The 18,561-nt window shown below is 36.6% G+C and overlaps 1 protein-coding gene across 2 annotated transcripts in view; it reads left to right on the top strand.

Moving 5' to 3' along the window:
- Positions 1-18,561, top strand: part of LOC135703833 (potassium voltage-gated channel subfamily KQT member 1-like) — a 745,326-nt gene that overhangs the window by 287,156 nt on the left and 439,609 nt on the right. The window lies entirely within an intron of this gene.

The following is an 18,561-nucleotide window of genomic DNA, read 5'->3' on the forward strand; positions in this document are numbered from 1 at the left end:
ATAGATTATGATGCTTTGTCAATTGAATCTATTTTGCTTCGAAATCGGGAGTTCATGGACTTCATTACCGATTCGATTTCCGAATTAACCGAAATCCGGTAACTATCACTTCCTTTTTATTTATCTTTAACTATCTCTCCAACTCACTTTGAACCACGTTGGGATGTTTAAGGCTTTTAAGAATTGATTTTAAATTGAAAATACAAAAGCCAGCGAAATGTGTTTGCACGTCTGATTTTACATATCGAAAATTTCAAACAACTCCGTCACCGCCATCGGTGATATGCACTCGCTTGCGGAACAGAGACGACTGGAATGTATAAAGGAATAAAATTTGAAGCTTTTTGCCCTACACTCGGACATCCAGATTTTTACAAAAATAAAATCGAAGCCTAAAACGCTATTCCAAATCAGGATATTTCAAAAATATTACTCTATGCTTAAGTCGTTGCCATTAGTTAAGGATTTCCCTGGAAGGAAGTCCAAAATATATATTCTTGGAGCTATGCTCCACTTTTATTCAGTGATCGGTTAAGACTTATTTACAAATTCAACTTATGCTACGAAGTTAGTTCTTGGTTAGTATCGAGTGTGCGAACAATGCGGGTGTTTATTTGTTTCTGCCAATGCTGCCAATGCGTTCTGGTGATTCTCCTGCTGGGTGGTCTGGTAACATCATGCTATCGGTGATCGTCGTGATTCTAGCGAAAGTGATCCAATCGTCTGACTATCGTCTGATTCGGCACACAATTAGCTGACTCGGCTAATCAATGAAAGTGTTTATTGTTTGGGATCTGGTGTGATGGTGGAAATCTGCTAAATAATGAAGTGGGTCGCGTTGTTACTAACTCGCTATGTTAGTTCTTGCCCAGTAACGCCTGGTAGATTACCTTTTCGTGGTGCGTTACTGGCATTAAGATCTACCACCGAAGCCTAGACTAAACAAACTAGGGGAACATAATTGTTTTGTATTCAAAGAAACACATCTAAGTCCTTTTTACAAGACATGATAGTGAAAAGACTCGGCTTTGTCCACCGAGGATGACGTTGAAACAAGGAAAAAATAGCTAGGTACACATTAAGATTATTTAACCGAAATCTGTGAAATTTTTCCGAAATCTCAACAGCTGAACGTTCGGTAAACAATTCGGTGATTGTTCGCAGATATTCGTTGAAAAATTTCAGGAAAACTGTGACAAATCACCAAACTGTTTACCGAACGTTCAGCTGCTGAGATTTCGGTAAAATCTCACAGATTTCGGTTAAATAATTTAGTGTGTAGTTATTTTTAATCTACGTGATTCCTGTTATTTTATTCGTTGTTCTTGAAGTGGTTACGATTAAATAGCATTTTGATGCTTGGTGTCTTATTATTATCTGTGTTATTACTTGATTTTGTTGCAAAAGAATCCGTTTTTGACTGACAAAGGTGCGTGGCTTTGGAGGGTGTTCCAACACTCCAAAGGGTATAAAGAGCGGGACCTTAAAATTGGAGTCGGATCCTTGCGATAAAGGTAAAAATGTCAACTGTATCAAAACCGAATACTTCATAATTTCTCAATACAAATGGAGTAATACGACTTGCACTAAACTAAGGACACGAGATGCACCACAGTAGAACAAGTCAGTTCTTAGTCTTCCAATGTCAAAAACCTTGGTCAAGACAGCTTTGCCTTTGTTACATCAAAAGCCAAACCATCCATTAAGACTAAAATCTGTCTTTTTTTTTTCCTCTGTTCGGGACCTAACACTACTTCTAAATTATAAATTAGATATAGTACAATAAATTGATCTATTGTACTATATCCCGTGTCCTTAGTTTAGTGCATGTCGTATTACTTCATCACTATTGAGAAATGATGAAGTATTCGGTTTTGATACAGTTGTCATTCTTGCCTTCATCGCAAGGAATCGATTCTAATTGAAAGGTTCCGCTATATATACCCTTCGGAGTGTTGGAACACCCTCCAAAGGTGCGCCCCTTTGTCAGTTAAAATTGGATTCCTTAGCAACAAAATTAAATAATGACACCGATAATGACCATGCATCAGAACCCTACACACTTAGAAATAACTAATCTTACACGTGACGTAATCCATCTTTGACATAAAGGATGAAACGTAAACAAACATGTCATGTAAAATTAAGTGCTCCGAGACTGAAAAGTTCGTTATTCGACGAAAAGTACGTTTGATTGAGCTGAATTTCTCGTCTATTATTACTCAATTTTATGTCAAAATTGACGCTCGTATATGTCAGTCTCAGAGCACCTAAATTTACATGATTTTTTCTAAGTGTGTGGATTACGGTTAACGACTGTAGTCAATTTTATTTGTTTATACGAAAGTTAGAAGACACTGAGAGGTAAGCACACACTCTAAAAAAAAAACTGAAAATTACACGAGCTTGAATTGACGTATGATCTAATTTTCTTGTCATGCAATTCGATAAACGACTTAATTTTATGTGCACATAGACGCACTTCAAAAAAACAAAGGTTTTTTTTTATAATTTAATAATAAACACATCTAGATGTGAAATAGCGTCTTATGACTGAATATCACATCAACTTCTGAAAAAATATGTCATGCTTTTAAAATTAGGTGTCAAAAAACCTGACAACGCACCACAGTTTTATTGCGTTACGGTACGGTATAGAAAAAAATGAGTGTCCGGTGCAAAATATGTGGTTTGGACTGCGCGAATTCCACATTTTATAAAACAAAATATCTGGCTGCATAGGAATTCACAAGTCTTTAAGTGCGCGTTCGGATGTGAAGTGATATTTAAGTCATTTGTGGCATATTGACAGCACTTGAGGTAGCGCCATATTGAATGGCAAAGTGAAATTTTATACGAATGTCCGATAATATCCTGTAGTGTCAAAACAAACGATTTTAAATCAATCACTAAGCATGCAATGCACCACATATCCACAGGAGAGCCTATTTTTTGCCCGTTGAATTGCCGGAGAACCAAACCATTTGCAACACAAAACAGCTTGAGAATCCACACTAAATTATGTCTAAAAGATGTAAAATTGCAGGATTTTGAAATATTATCAAAATCAGTAAAAATGAGCACCAGTGACAGAAATTTACGTCACGAAATGTAAAAATATGTCTTCAGTTTGTGGTTTGAGTAAATTTAAGAAAAGACGTAAATTTAGGTCGATTAAGCCGCTTCTTTTGAGTTAGATGTACTCAGATTAAATTTACATGAAATTTTTCAAGTGTGTAGTCTTAACCACTTCAAACTAGGGAACAACGAATAGAAGATTAGGGATCACATAGATGAAGACTAACTAACTCATTGTTTTCTTGTTTCAAGATCATCCTCGGTAGACAAAGCCGAGTCTTGTCACTATCAACAAGGCATAACAAGTAACAAGGACTAAGATGTGTTCCTTGGATTACTGAAAAATCCTGTTCCCCTAGTTTGAAGTAGTCAGGACTAGGAATCGTGTGGTAGATCTTACATCCCGTAACGTACCACGAAAAGGTGATCTACCCACGTTACGGGGCAAAATCTGTCAAGTTAGCCCACCTTGGAGAAGGTTTTGAAGGGTGGCTGGTGATTTGCTGCAAAAAGTTTATATGACGAAAGCATTGAGAACCGTTTGAAAACCATTATTTAACTACATTAAAAGCAATTTGGCATACATAAAAACCAACATTGTGCCATTTGCCTAAAACGCTTTCTAAGTTCACTAAAAAATATCAAGCAAGATGAAAAGGAACTCAAGTATTAGCCCATCTTGACAAATTCATTGCAACAACATCAAAACTGATCGAAAATGAAGCTATAAAAAATCCTCATTTCCATATCAGTGAAATATTTACCAAAATTATCTCAGTTGTTCTCATATTGAGGCCTAGTTTAAGGTGCCAGATTTATTCTAATGTGAAATTTGTTTCGGAAGATTGAAACAAAAATGAGTTGACCTGCGGAAAACGTTGATTTTGCCAATCATTTTTAATTAAGGAAAGCCCGAGGGAGGCGGCACATGTTAATTTCAATCCTAGGTGCTCAAATATTCTCACACTATTGAAACATTCTTCGAAAAATCTTCTTTCATTTCTCGCATCTACTTGCATCGCGTATCATCTTTTTGCGGGATATATTCAGAATCCTGACCATAAGGTTAGAGGATTAGAAATTATTTTTTGAGATATTTCAAAAGTTACTGGAAGGTGATCAGAACCGAAGTCAGCATGGGTAACCAATTGGCTATAAAGTTGACATGAATCAGTTAAAACCAAACCAATAGTTGAGGGATTTCTCGCAGAAGAAAAGCATGTTGGACTGTTTGGATATTGAATAGTGCAATAACCTGCAGAACAATCATCAAACAGAATATTACCATTGGAATTGCTTTTAACATTATTTCATGAGCGGTGTTTTGCATTAAAATCACCAATAATGAAGAATTCAGACCTATGACGGGTAAGTTTCTGAAGGTCACCCTTGAGAAAATTCTGTTGCTGCCCTACGCCCTATGGAACGGCAAATGGGCAGCTATAAACGTTAGTTGTCCAAATTTTGTTTCAACACAAACACCCAAAGTTTTAAAAACTTTGGTTTCAAATGAAAAAAAAAAAAATATGTTTGATTCGTCTATGAATAAAGGGTGTCCACGATGAAATTGCCACACTATGAAATTGCTCTAACTTTTTAACCGTTGGGTAGAATTTAATGAAAATTTTGGTGGATTTAGTTCATAGTGCATTATTTACATCCTGCAAGTTTTAAAGTCCTGTGATCAAAACTCGCGGAAATGGAGTCGAAAGAACAGCTCGTGCGTGATAAAATCTTGCGCATTCATCACGAGAACAAGGATCTCTCGCATCGTTCCATCACTAAAACGTTGGGAATCGCGAATTCCACGGTGTCGCGAGTGATTAAGCGGTTCGAGGAACGGTTGACCACCGATCGGAAGCCCAGAAGTGAAGGAAAAAGTATTCCGTACAACACCAAAAATCACAACCGCGTAGTTGGGGCCTTCAACCGAAATCCGAACGCCTTCGTTAGGGATGTGGCTAAGAAGCTGCACCTAAGCCGAAGTTTTGTCCAGAAGGCCAAAACTAAGGCTGGGCTTCGAACGTTCAAGGTACAAAAGGCCCCTAATCGCGACGAGAAGCAGAACAAGTCCGCCAAAACCCGTGCCAGGAAGTTGTACCTCAACATGCTGAAGAAAGTTGAATGCTGCATCATGGACGACGAAACATATGTGAAGGCCGACTTCAAACAGATCCCCGGCAACCTGTTTTTCACGGCCAAGGATAAGTTCAGCGTTCCGGAGCATGTCCGCACTCAGAAGATGTCCAAATTTGCGAAGAAATTCCTGGTTTGGCAAGCCATCTGCACGTGCGGGAAGCGGAGTGCACCTTTCGTGACCCAGGACACGATGAACGGACAGGTGTACATAAAAGAGTGCCTCCAGAAGCGGCTGCTTCCTCTCCTGAAGGCCCACAACGTCCCAACAATCTTCTGGCCGGATTTGGCCTCATGCCACTACTCCAAGGACGTGCTGAAGTGGTATGCGGACAATAAGGTCAATTTCGTGCCGAAAATGTTCAACCCTCCCAACACTCCGGAGCTCCGCCCCATCGAGAAGTACTGGGCGATTATGAAGCAGCACCTTCTTAAACGACCTAAGGTAGTGAAGACAGTCGAGGAACTAAAGAAAGTATGGGTTTACATGCAAAAAACGGTTGATTCACAGGTTGTGCAGAATCTTATGGCCGGGGTTAAGGCCAAGGTGCGGGCATTTGCGTATGGACTGTAAATTAAATACGAGTAAAATGGTAAAATGAAGTTTAATAGTTATTTCTCAATCCCTGAAAATTTGATGGCAATCGGATGAAAACTCGAATTTTGCGAATCAATTTTGTGTGTGGCAATTTCATCGTGGACACCCTTTAATGATGGCAACGCCACCACAGGCTCCATCATTTTGATAAATGAAATAATTTGCGTCCCTTTTAACCTTATGCTCAGGTTTAAGGAACGTTTCAGTTACAACGGCAATATGCACGCTATGAACTTTCTTAAAGTTAAATAAATCATTTTCATTATTTTTAAAAGATCGAACATTCCAATTTAAAATATTAATGCCTTAAAATTTATTATTGAATTTCAAAGTCATAACGATATTGTTTGCAAATTTAACTCATCAAATATTGGAAAAATATCGTAAAATTCTGATTTTATGACCAAAATCTGAGTGGGACTGACTTGCGATTATATTTAACGTCAATGAGAAAAATAATCGCAAGTCAGTCACAATTCCATGACGATGCTGCATTAGTTTAGCACAGTCTTGAACAGTAGAAAGATACCATGGTCCCACAGAACGTTATCGGATGTTTCTGGATTTGTTCCGCTGGTTCGAGAGCAATGGCCGGAACATATTCCGGTGAGCATCAAACCAGAGCTTTTCATAAACGTGCCAAGCCCACCATGCGATAAATCAATTCACACGAGAATTCAAAAATAAGATCAATAATAGTCATGATGAGTGACCAGCACCATGTTGGCCACACCCGGACATATTCCGGGTATCCCTGGTGAAGTGGTAAATCCTTTTTAAATCAAAATCCTTCAAGTGATACATCAAATCACATGAGAATTCAAAGCCAAATCCATTGGCTGTCAAACTGAGTGTCGTAGGAACTATATTGGCCACATCCGGACATGTTCCAGATACCTTAGGGGAAGTGGACAAAATCTGTCTTGAGACAAATCTCATGATGCGATGTGTTGTCTAATATATTTTTAATTCTATAGAAGCAATCATAAAAACTTATCTGTGAGCAATCTGTGACGATGTTTTATAGTTTATTTAATGAAAGCCTATTTTTTTTGACGTAGGACTACGTCTTTGATTTTTTTCGCGGTTACTTTTCGCTGAGGGACAATTTGACTTGGTATTGTTTTGCAATTTTCTTAAACAAACCACCTTTTTTCAATAGCACATCTCAAAATACAAAGAAAAATAAACTGAATAATTATGCTAACTCAAAACTGATAAAAATGCAGAAGGGCAGGCTTGCTTCCACTCACTTGCTATAAAAAAAAATGATTTTCGGTATTTTGAAATCATTTGATGTTATAATGATAGTTTGTACTTGTTAGAAACAAGAAGAGGTTGAAAAGCAAGTGTTTGACACGTAAAACATGTCAAATTCGCTTTCAGATAGTCACAATCAGCGATTTTACGAATCGTGAGCGCTCACTCTGAGTGAACGCTCACGAATCATTAAATCGCTGATTGTGACACTCTGAAAGCGAAATTGACAGGTTTCTTGTGTCAAATATATACTTTGCAACCTCTTCTTTTAACTTACAAGTACAAAATATCATAATAACATCTAACGATTTTCTAATCCCGAAAAACATTTTTTTTTTACAGCAGGTGAGTGGAAGCAACCCTGCAGATGGGACTGACTTGCGATTACCGGCAGTATAACCATCTGAGTAACCGTTGCCCAGTTTTATCCATAGGCACGTTTACTCAAATTTGATAAAAAGCATGTTTACCCATTTTTTTGATAACTTCCAAGGAATCAAAAATATCTTCAAATGACAAAATGACAAGCGATCAACGAACCGAATAATAACGCTATGTCAGAAGTGCAAAGCAATAATGATATAATCTTCTTCGTTCTTTTTCATGACAAGCAGCCCGTGAGAAACTATTCACTCGGGGCGGTAGAAGGAAACAAGTAAATTGTTGGCAAACTGCTTCACGAAGTAGAGCCGAAGATGATACACGTGTATTAATGGGAATTTTTTTGTTATGTCTTTTCTCGATTCATATCAAGCTATGTCCTCATCCGTGTATATTGCAACAAATCAGGCAAGCAATATATCATTATCCTTTTACCACTTGGATCGAGCTATGTTATAGAGTGAGTTTGTCATGGTAGTCGTAGCAACCGTTTTGTCTGTATCGTTGGTTGCTTTATGTGTTTGGATTCGCTGATAACTTCCCTTTTGGCTGGACTGAGCGATTTTTGACTCAAAAATGAGTAGCTACAAAATAGCGTGCAATCTTGATGTGTTTTGTACCTCTTCTACAGTCTGAAAATACAAAACATTAAATACCAGTTATGAGAGACATATCTGTTACCGACTGAAAATTTACTTAATGAAGTAACTATCAGAGTTCCCTAGACATTGATTTTTTTATGTCTGAGATTACAAAAGCCTAAATATTGACATTGGACATAATACAGAACTTTTACTAGAAGTTTAGCCGAATTGCATGCAATAATATTTATTTCTGTGATTACGCTTTTCAAATATACAAATATCCAGTTGATTTTTCGACTCACAAACTGTAATCAACCACTTTGTGGGTTTTCTAAAATGGCTTGTTTACCGATTTGGCAAAAAACTGTTTTTAATTATGATGATATATCGTCATTAATAAACATAAAAAAATATGTAAAAATTCCCTTTATTTGAAAAAACCTAAAAAAAACTGTTTATTTTCGAAAAATCTGTTATCTGTATACACAGATAACTGTATCAAATATTAAAAAAAAAACTGTTTGATTACAGATAAATCTGTACATGTGGCATCAATGCCTACGGGTATGAATGTACAATTTGTTCCTCGCTGACCGTTGTTAACAGCAGAGGAATTTGTACCTGTTCGGAAACGTGGAGCGTTTCCTACCTGTTGCTTAGAACGGTATTGTAGGATGGCTTTGCGAGTCTTACATTCCCAATTGGATTTTTTCACCACAATTAGAACCATTTAATTTTCTTAGGATCTTCCAATTTTTGGTCCCGTGACCCCATCCCTGGCACTTATGGCACTGGGTGAGGTTTTGGAAATTTCCTTCAGTCTTTCTGAAGTGTTCCCACTTCACTCAGACATGGAGCATAAGGCTAGCTTTTTTTTTCCGTGTTGGGTATTTTGATCACTGCGACCAGTACTTAGATCTATTGTGATATATTCCCCGTTTTAATATTGCTTTATCACCATGTCGTATCACCATTTTATGAATCGACCTACATAAATAGACTGACCGAATGCATTCTCCCAGTAAGGAATTACATTTCGAATGAATTGCACTACTTGGCTGGGAACTGAATTCAAAATATTCTGTCAACCCCTTATCCAGAATAGGCTAGCTTCTTCCAAGGCCTTAAGGTTGTATAGTTCACTAGGCTTGAAGTGCACTAAATAAAAATCATTAGAAATCTCGTTGCGCGAATCGCCAGGACGGGATTTCATTTTCATTATGATTACTTGGAGTGGCACTACTCCAAGTAATTTTTCCAGTTCATCTTTGATCTGATCCATCCCCATTGCAAAATCTTTCGGTAATTTCAGCTAGCAAATAGAATATGTTACTTTCACTTGAGTTGAGCCTGCGATCAGCGATGATTCGTCAAAGCCACATCCACTTCAATGAAGGGTACGACATGGGCCAACGGATGGATTCTCGTTATATCTAGAAGATATGGAAACACCAAGATTATGGTTTTCAGACAAGGACTGCTGGAAGGAACAGTTTTCAGATCCGGAGCATTTTGAACCTGTTGTAGAAAACTTCGGAAAAAGGCATATATCCCATTTCTCTCAACCCTCCAGTACTCATAAGGGAAATGTTAAAGTAAACTCATTTACATGTATGCCCAAGTAACATTTTAAGTTTTAAGAAATACTACAAAGCAACTAAAACAACATTCATTAAACCCTGGTCAAGGCTATTTTGTCATTAATGCATCCACCAAAACCTCATTATGACTAGAATATGTCTAGTTGGCCCACCCTGGAGAAGGTTCTGAAGGGTGTATTCTCGAAGCTCTTCAAGATTGATTTACTGCAAAAGGTTGTATGACGAACGCATTGAGAACCATTTGCAAGCTACAATAAAAACTATTTAGCAACAATAAAAACTCTTTCCGAGTCATTTCCCCTAGCTGCATGCTGAATCCTCTAGGAAAGCTTCAATCAAGATAGAAAAGGATTTATGAATCCGATCTTATCAAAATAATTAAAATAGAAACTGATGGTATAAAAATCTTGTTGAATATTTATCCAAATTTATTACAATAGTTCTCATTAAGTGGCCTAGTTTTAAGTGCTATATTAAATTTTATGTGAAATGTACGTGAAAACATCGAAAAAATTAAGTCCACTCTCGTAAAACGTCGATTTGACTAATTATTTAACATTGAAAAAAAAAATATATTCTTCAGATCAAGCTTGACCGGGATTTTTTTTTTTATTATTTTCACATTTACATGTTTGCTCATTGCTAAATTTACCAAAATATAGTTATATCTAAGGAAATATTGATTGAAAATCGAAGATTGTAAAAAACAAGCAAACTAATTGTAACATGGCGGTGGCATTAAAGTTGATTTTCATGGGTCATTTGTGAAAAAGTTGTTTTGCTTTCAAGAATTCCTTAACAAATTAATAAGGCTTTTATGAAGAAAACTTGCAGGCTGAATTGTATTTATCTAAAGCCATTTTGCTTGATCCTAACCCGTTCAGATTTATGGCAGCATTTATGGAGGCAAAGTTGCCTGCAAAAAGTTAAACGTCAAAGTTTGTTTATCTTTCGATAGTTGCGCTGTGAGATCCAGGATTCTTCCAGGCGATTTTCTCCCGATGGATTGGGAGCAGTTACTCAGATAGTTTGCGATACTGTTTTACAACATTTCGCATTTTGAACTGCTGGAAGTGCAATAGCTCCCGAAAAAGATCCCCTTCTTCCGGATGGTTACAGAAGTGCACCATCCAATGATGCAGAGATGTACGGTTGAATGAAATTTTCGAAGAGTCTTTCGCCGAATAAAATCGCTGCTTTGGATCGGAAACCAGCTAATCTCCGCTAACTAACAGTTTCAGTGGTTTGCTGTCGGTTGTTATTTCGATTGTCATCGCAAGATCTAAAGAAGGCTGGTATGTTTTTCAACTTTAGACAATGTTTCATGAGTTCGAGGGCCCCGCTCACTTTACTCTTCTCCGACAGATGGTCAGTCATTGGTGGTGTGCTGGTTTGTCTGAGGAGTAAATTTATCTGAAATTGACTTGATTTTTTCATCCTACTTCGTCTATCCTTCGAGATTTCCTTGTCATAAATTTGGCTATGAGGAACCATCTTTTAAGCTCAATTTGTAAACAAAGTAATTGGCGAGTTAATAATGCACTTTAAAAAGGCTAAAAAGCAACAATAAATGCTTTTTTCTCTAATGCAAAACCTAATTGTTTTATGGTTGCTTTTATAATGATAGAACACGTTTATAAAGTATTTTATCATGACATTAATAAACAATTACTAATTACGTTTATGCTTGAATTACAGAACAGTTTTAAGGAGGGATTGATAACTGTTTTAAATTTATTTTTTAAACAAGACAGTTTTTGACTTTCTTGCCAGACTATAAAGGGTTTTTAAAACAGCAAAAAGCTAAATTACTAAGCAGGAATGTTTTACACTTTGAAATGCTATATTTAAACTAATTGGATTGTTCATTGCCGTTATAAAACCATCATAAATCAGAGTGGATGCTAAATGGTTACTGAATTGTTACTTGGGTGCCTTGCTATTTGATGGCCACTTTGGTTCAAATCGATCCACACCTAAACAAATGAAAGTAGATAAATAAAGCAATGTTTTGTAATCAGTTTCATCAATTTTCAGTGGATGTTTATAGTCAAAACAAAACAGGTGTCCTCAGAACCAGTTTCCGAGGAAATATATTGACATATGCATTGTTTGAATTTTTAGAATTTAGAAGTTATGTTATATCAAGTCACCTTATCTCGGACTTACCTTATGTCAAGGTATTACTATACCTCAAACTTTACTTGGTCGGAACAGAATCCTGGATGATTTGGTGCATGCTCTCATATAATATAGCAATGACGGCATGTCAAGTACTATCATAATCACATCGTGCAAAGTTGTACTTACTTGGAGCTGCTAGATACGAGAGTGGATGGATCTGGTCTTCCGAACGGATGTCAACTTTAAAAACTAACGACTTGTGACGGTCAGCTTTCAAAATTGCAGATGGTGATTCAAACAGCTCAATCCCATATGAATCACTTACGATTACCAGGTCAAGTAGCTTAAACACGTCGCAAGTCGTTTATGTACATAATAAATAAAAGGGACCTTAATACACTTCCCTGGGACACTCCAAGGTTATTTCCCACGGGACTGGAAACAGAATTATTAATACAGTCCGTTGAGTCCTGTCACGCAAATAGCCTTCAAACCACCTATGAGCAGTACTCGTAATTCCAAAGCGCTTGATTGAACTTAACAATAAGGGCCTAGAAATTTTTCAAAAGCGCCTCTCAGATCCAAAAAAAAAAAACAACAACAGTCGATCTGTACGCTTCAAATTTTCTTTCCACATTGCAAACACCAAATTCAATGCAGTTTCATAAGAATTACCTTCCTGATATTCTGATTCTTCTGGTATCAACAAAGAGTTGCTATTCAAATATTCCAACAGCTGGCCTTTAACAACAAGATTTATTTTTTATGGCTATCTCAGTCTAGGCACATAACACATGTGGAACTCCATCATCAAAAATCGACACCATTTCAGTGATTTCAAGTGGTATAGAAAGACATCGATCTGTCAAAGCGATTATACCAGCTGTAAAATGAGAAAGGAAATCAAGGGGGTAGTCAATTCTATTAAAATAATAATAACCTGGTATTGTTTTTCTGTAGCTATGGCAAAATCGTGGTAAAAACGCGAATACTTGTTTAATTCTTCTGTAAACTTAGAAGAAGAATGTAAGTACCATTTTTTCGTTAACATTATTATGAATTCATTTGGATTCGTAGGAGGAAAAATATGACTACACAAATTAGTAGGTTACTGCATACATTTTGAAGTCTAAAGAGAAGCAGCATGATTTTGCAACAAGTTGCAGTGTTTTGAGGTGATCATTGATCCATTCGCAAAAATTCCGTAAGCAGGACGATACATCAAATTGAGCGCTTCGATACCTGTAATACCCAAGAATTCAACCCTCCATATGTTTCTCAACTGCGGCCAATTGCACACTTTTGCTCGAACCCCAACACAAAGATCTACTAAAATTAGTTTATACAAAAAAAAAAGTGGAAAGATTGATCTAATAAAGTAAAGTAATCGTTTGGACCTATTTTACGTAGGATTAGTTTTCTAGTTTTGACAATAGTGGTCCAGTTTTTAGCCCAAGGGCCTAAATCAAATTTGAAATATATTTTAAAGTTAAACATATGTTTGAACCTTGTACCGTAAAAAAATGTGTAATTTATATCAGATGAATGTGGGAATTTGAGATAGGGTCAATTCGAGCACTACTAAGGCTTAAAGCGGGCACACTTACCCTAGTTTTATTTCTTGCTTTTTCAGAAAAAATTTGGCTTTTTTAATGTATACGTTAATATCCATCAACAAAATACTTCGTGCTGAAATCATAACGTTCATAAATTGACTTACTAAAAGCACAATGAAAAATATTACTGGTTAATAACGCTTTTGGTTCGCTTCTGACCGACTTGAAAATACTAGTTAAAAATCCTTTGATAAGCTCCCAGTAGAGCAAGTTGATAATATAAAAATCGCCTTTTCGACCACTCTGTAACTCTTTGTCTGTGCGTGAAACATGGTGGACAATACCTTGCTCTTTCACTCCAATGAAAATCCCATAAGATACTGTGAAGAGATAATACAAAGTTCGCTAGATTCATTGTACCATAGGAGTAAAAAGTGCAATGCAGAGTCGTCGAAAAACGTCAATGCTTACTGAACATGCAAACATATCAGTGCCAACATTTCAAAGGGGCGTAATTGCATTTGTAAACAATGGCTTTAACCGTCGATTTCTCGCGAATTAAAGCTCACTCATGATGAAAAATAATGACACCAACAGGTAGATGAATGTTTCCTCTACCAGCTAGCATTCTTATTTTGGAGGGGTGACATTTCATTCGAGAAATTGACGGCTAAAGCCATTGTTTACAAAAGCAATTACGCCCCTTTGACACTGATATATCTGCTTCTCGTTCAAAAGAGTCAATGTCGCAAATGTAAACAATTACTTTTTCCCCGAATTTCTCGAGAATGAAAAACCATTCAAGTAAACCACTACGATGATTGTGTAGAATGAGAGGATCTGATAGAATTGGTGGCTTACATTGATTGACTTTGAACTACGAAAAATTTACGAAAGAAGCCAATGTTTACGTTTTCAACATTAGTCCTTGTGAACGCTCAGTGTCGATATCATGAAAATTTTATTTTGACGGATCGATGGTCAACTATACAAGTTAGACCACTGAGGCAATACTAAAAAGGGGCCAACTTTTAGTCAGTTATATTCCATAAAGTTCTACATATGTTATGTGGTCTAGGGTAATCCAAGCGGTCAGTTATGCATTGCCCTCGACGGAGAAAGACATAAATAAAGAAATCTTCCCACATACCAGTCAACTTTTTAAATAGGAACCACTAAGGATTCCTTCCAAATGTGTAGAACATGTCCAGTCTGCAATGATTCATTAATAAGGTCCAGCAAGATGTGGCCAATGACATGAAAGCAATCTTGAATAACTCTAGCATTAACATGGTCTATCTCAGCCGATTTTCCTAATGAAAAGCAAATAACTCTAATTTCATCAAATATAATTGGGTGAAAACCTTCTGATCGCGCACGGGCAGAACTTCCCTACGTTGTGTGATTAGTAGATGGAGAAAATAAAACACGGTTGCTTCTCGGGCCATTCTGCCATGGCAGAGGCATGCGAACTATTGAATTTATTTAAGATCTTAAGGGCCACGTACATTAGATCCGTTTGCGTTGCGTTGACGTAAATTTGAGAGTTAGACAATAGATTTAGCTGTCACTTTACCGCAACGCGTCCGATCCGGATCTAATGTGCGTGGGCCTTTACAATAGAACGCTAGCGGCACTTGCGTGTTGATATGAGTTATGCCAGTTTCGTCACGAGTTGTGCAGTTTTTAAAAAGTTGTGCCAGATGGGAAACGAGAGAAGATAATTGATCTTGCACACCCATTTTGAAATTCCAAGGTGGTCAGCTCTAAAAATCACGGAAATGTTGAAATTTTCCAAATACCTACATCTAGCCACGCACATAGCAATATAGCCGAAAACGCGAAATTTCACGACAAAAATCGATATCTCGAAAACAATGCACTCTAAGGGTTTGATATCTTCCAAAGAGTTTGTCTACAAGATAAGATCTTCCTTTTGTCGCAGGTGGTGACTAGGGTGGTTCTCTTTTTTCAAAATAAAAAATCATAACTTTTTATTCATATGTGTTAGGAGAATATTTGCCTGCACAAAGTTAAAGATAATCTAATGTCAAGCAACTTTGCCAGCGACATCTAAAATCTATCTCATCAACACATAATTCTACGAACGTTTTTCTAAATTCAGATAGGGTGCTTCTGAAAAAAAAAACAGTTTTTGTGCTCTTACTTTTTTCTTTCTGTTTTATTTTGAGAGCCATCTTCAAAGAACTTCAAGATCATGAGAGGAGACATCTTTTGAGAAAAGGGAATTGATAGTTATTATTTTACGAAAGTTATTCCTGTTTTTGTGTAAAAAAAAGTCAATTTTTCCAGGACACTTTCCTCCAAAAGGAGCAAATATGAGCAAAACTTTTACGCATATTCTGAAAGAACATGGTTCTGCCCACAAAACCTTTAGAATATTATCTGTACCCTTTTGTACCCTTTATGAGAAAAAGTTGATTTGAACTAGAGATAACATTGGTTAAAAAAGACCAAAACCACCCCTACAAGGCAATTTATGTTTACATAATTCAATTTTAAGGCCGGTAAGCGATTAACGACGGCCCATATTATGCATACATTTACATGATGATGTTTAAATATATAAGTGTTTCAGATTTTTATGTAAATGTGAATGTTTCTTTTTTGTTTTCAGTGTACAGCAGTGAATAGTTTTTGTCCACAATTTCTGTTGCAGTGCTTTTAAATTTTCCTGTTCACTACCTATCTCAATGAGCTTACGAACGCAAATAAAACAACATAGCAAGGGCAAATTTTCATTAGATCGTAGGTAACATTTTAACTCAGTTGAGAAAATCGGCTCCGATGATTTAAGATCTAATTTTTATTCCTATTTAAAAACAAATCAATTTTATTTAAAGTAATTACTTCTAAACGACCATTTATGTTATGGTTTTGTATCACTGTGATAAAGATTTATATTAAGTTTGATAATACTATGAGATTTGTGAAATATAAGATTATTCGACGTTTTGCTTCATCAAACGTGTATACGACCATTTCATAAGTCATTATGATAGGTTGCACGTTACTTTCGTCTAGACGTTACGCTGTGTTATAAACTGACATAAACTGACAACTATTATTCAAAGCCAACTTGGACAGTGTTTTTTTTCCTTTTATGTTGGCCGCATTGCACTTCATCGTAGTGCTGACTGTGTCTGGAATTTGTTTCCATACGCGTCAAGACGTGATTTAAGTTTGTGGCAAATTAGTTGAAACTTTAAAACGATAAATTTCCGGAAGTATCCCAGGTAAGCGCTGTTCAATTAAATTATGTTTGTCGTTCATTTTTGAAAATTATGAATGGGGTTTATTTTAAAGTATGGATAAGCGCAAATTGTTCAAACTGTGGAAAAATGCGTCCGGAAACACTATTGATAAACGTAATAGTGTTTGCTAAGAAGTCTTCAAAATGCATAATATCGTGGAGAAAGATACGAGGGATGAAATTGCTCTATGCATAGGGGCTGAATGGTACTTTTGTTGGACAAAAATCGTAGCGCGCTACTCCTGCATCTTAGAGACTTGCAGGGCTGTTACAACAGGCGCGGATTTCGCGAATTTCGCGGATTTCGCGATTTTCGCGGATTTGTCGTGGATTTGAACTTTCAGTCGCGAAAATCGCGGAAACATTAAATGATGTCGCGAAAATCGCGAAGGGACTGATGTGCTGTCACAAAAATTGTGGAATTCATTGTAACCTTTCCGTCCCGGATTATTTTGCTGTCATCAATTTTGTTGTTCATTTGGCTCTCAATTTTTACCGGTTCAAACCAAAAACCCTGCAAATAATCGAGAAATGATCTCAATTCCATAAGTCACACCGGATTTACACGGAAATTCCGTAAGGTCTATCCAATGAGAGACATTTTCATGTTTTTTTTATTTCCAATATGAACATAGCATTTTTCGATGTCAAATCATAAACGAATCGTATATATGCGGGTAATTACCATGTATACAGGATATTATAGGTTCTCCAAATCGTCCTGGAGTTTAGTTGATTTGTTCAACTATATCAACCAAGACTGCAATAATGTCTGTAGTATCGAAATATGTCCAAACAGATTTAAAGTGTCTATGTGGATTGTGCCCAACCTATTGCTACGTATACAAGATGTTATAGGTTCTGAAATCATTCTGGAGATCAGATTATGTTTCTACTAAATCACCCAAGCCTAATTCAATATCTGTAGTATCGAAATATGTCCAAATAAATTTGCAGTGTCTATGTGGATCATGTCAACCTATATTCGTGTATGCCAAATATTTCCTAAGGATTTCCATATCGATATTTCGATACTTCAGATCATAGATCATCTAGTATAAGTAGAAATAATTAAACATTATCCATATAGCCACTACGAATCTGGTTGTACATAATTCGATACTACAGACTGTATCCCAGTCATGGTTGATCTAGTAGAATAAATCAGCTGAACTCTAGAACGATTTGGAGAACTTAAAACATCTGGTATACATGGCAATAGTTCATGCATGATTCACATAGACACTGTGCATCTGTCTGGAAATATTTCTACATTAAAGACATTGTCCAAATCTCGATTGATCTAGTAGATCAAGTTATCTGAACTCCAGGACGATTTGAAGAATTTACATCTGGATTACTCGGAAATTGATCATGCATGATCCACATAGACACTTTGAAACTGATTGGACATTTTTCGATACTACAGACATTATTGCAGTTTTGGTTGATCTAGTAGAAAAAATCAAATTTGTAAAACCTATAATTTCCAGTACACATAGTAATAAGTCATGCATGATCCACAAAGTCACATATATATGATTCGGTTATGATTTGCCAACGAAAATACAATATCTCACCTTTGGACAGACCCCAAGGAATATCTGTGTAAAGGGTTATACGGTCAAAATTTGGTCAATATCAACTTGACGTATTTCTTTCAATTTTGCATTTAAAGAACCTGAACATCCCTCATTTTGAAGGTGTGTGCGTGTAGAATGTTGCTCCTATTTTGATTTTGGAATTCACTCTTCAGTTGTCAAAATGCCGTCCAAGCAAGAAGAGCAGCGTATCAAAATTTTGCTCGCGCATCGCGAAAATCCGAGCTACTCGCACGCAAAGTTGGCAAAATCGCTAAAAGTTGCCAAATCAACCATTACAAATGTAATTAAAGTGTTTGGGGAACGTTTGTCGACAGCCAGGAAGTCTGGATCGGGGGGAAATCGAAAACCGGAAGCCGCTCAGACGA

Source organism: Ochlerotatus camptorhynchus, unplaced genomic scaffold, assembly GCF_037179485.1.
Source record: "Ochlerotatus camptorhynchus isolate MF236.1 unplaced genomic scaffold, CSIRO-AGI_Acam_v1.1 ptg000021l, whole genome shotgun sequence".
NCBI lineage: Eukaryota > Metazoa > Arthropoda > Insecta > Diptera > Culicidae > Ochlerotatus > Ochlerotatus camptorhynchus.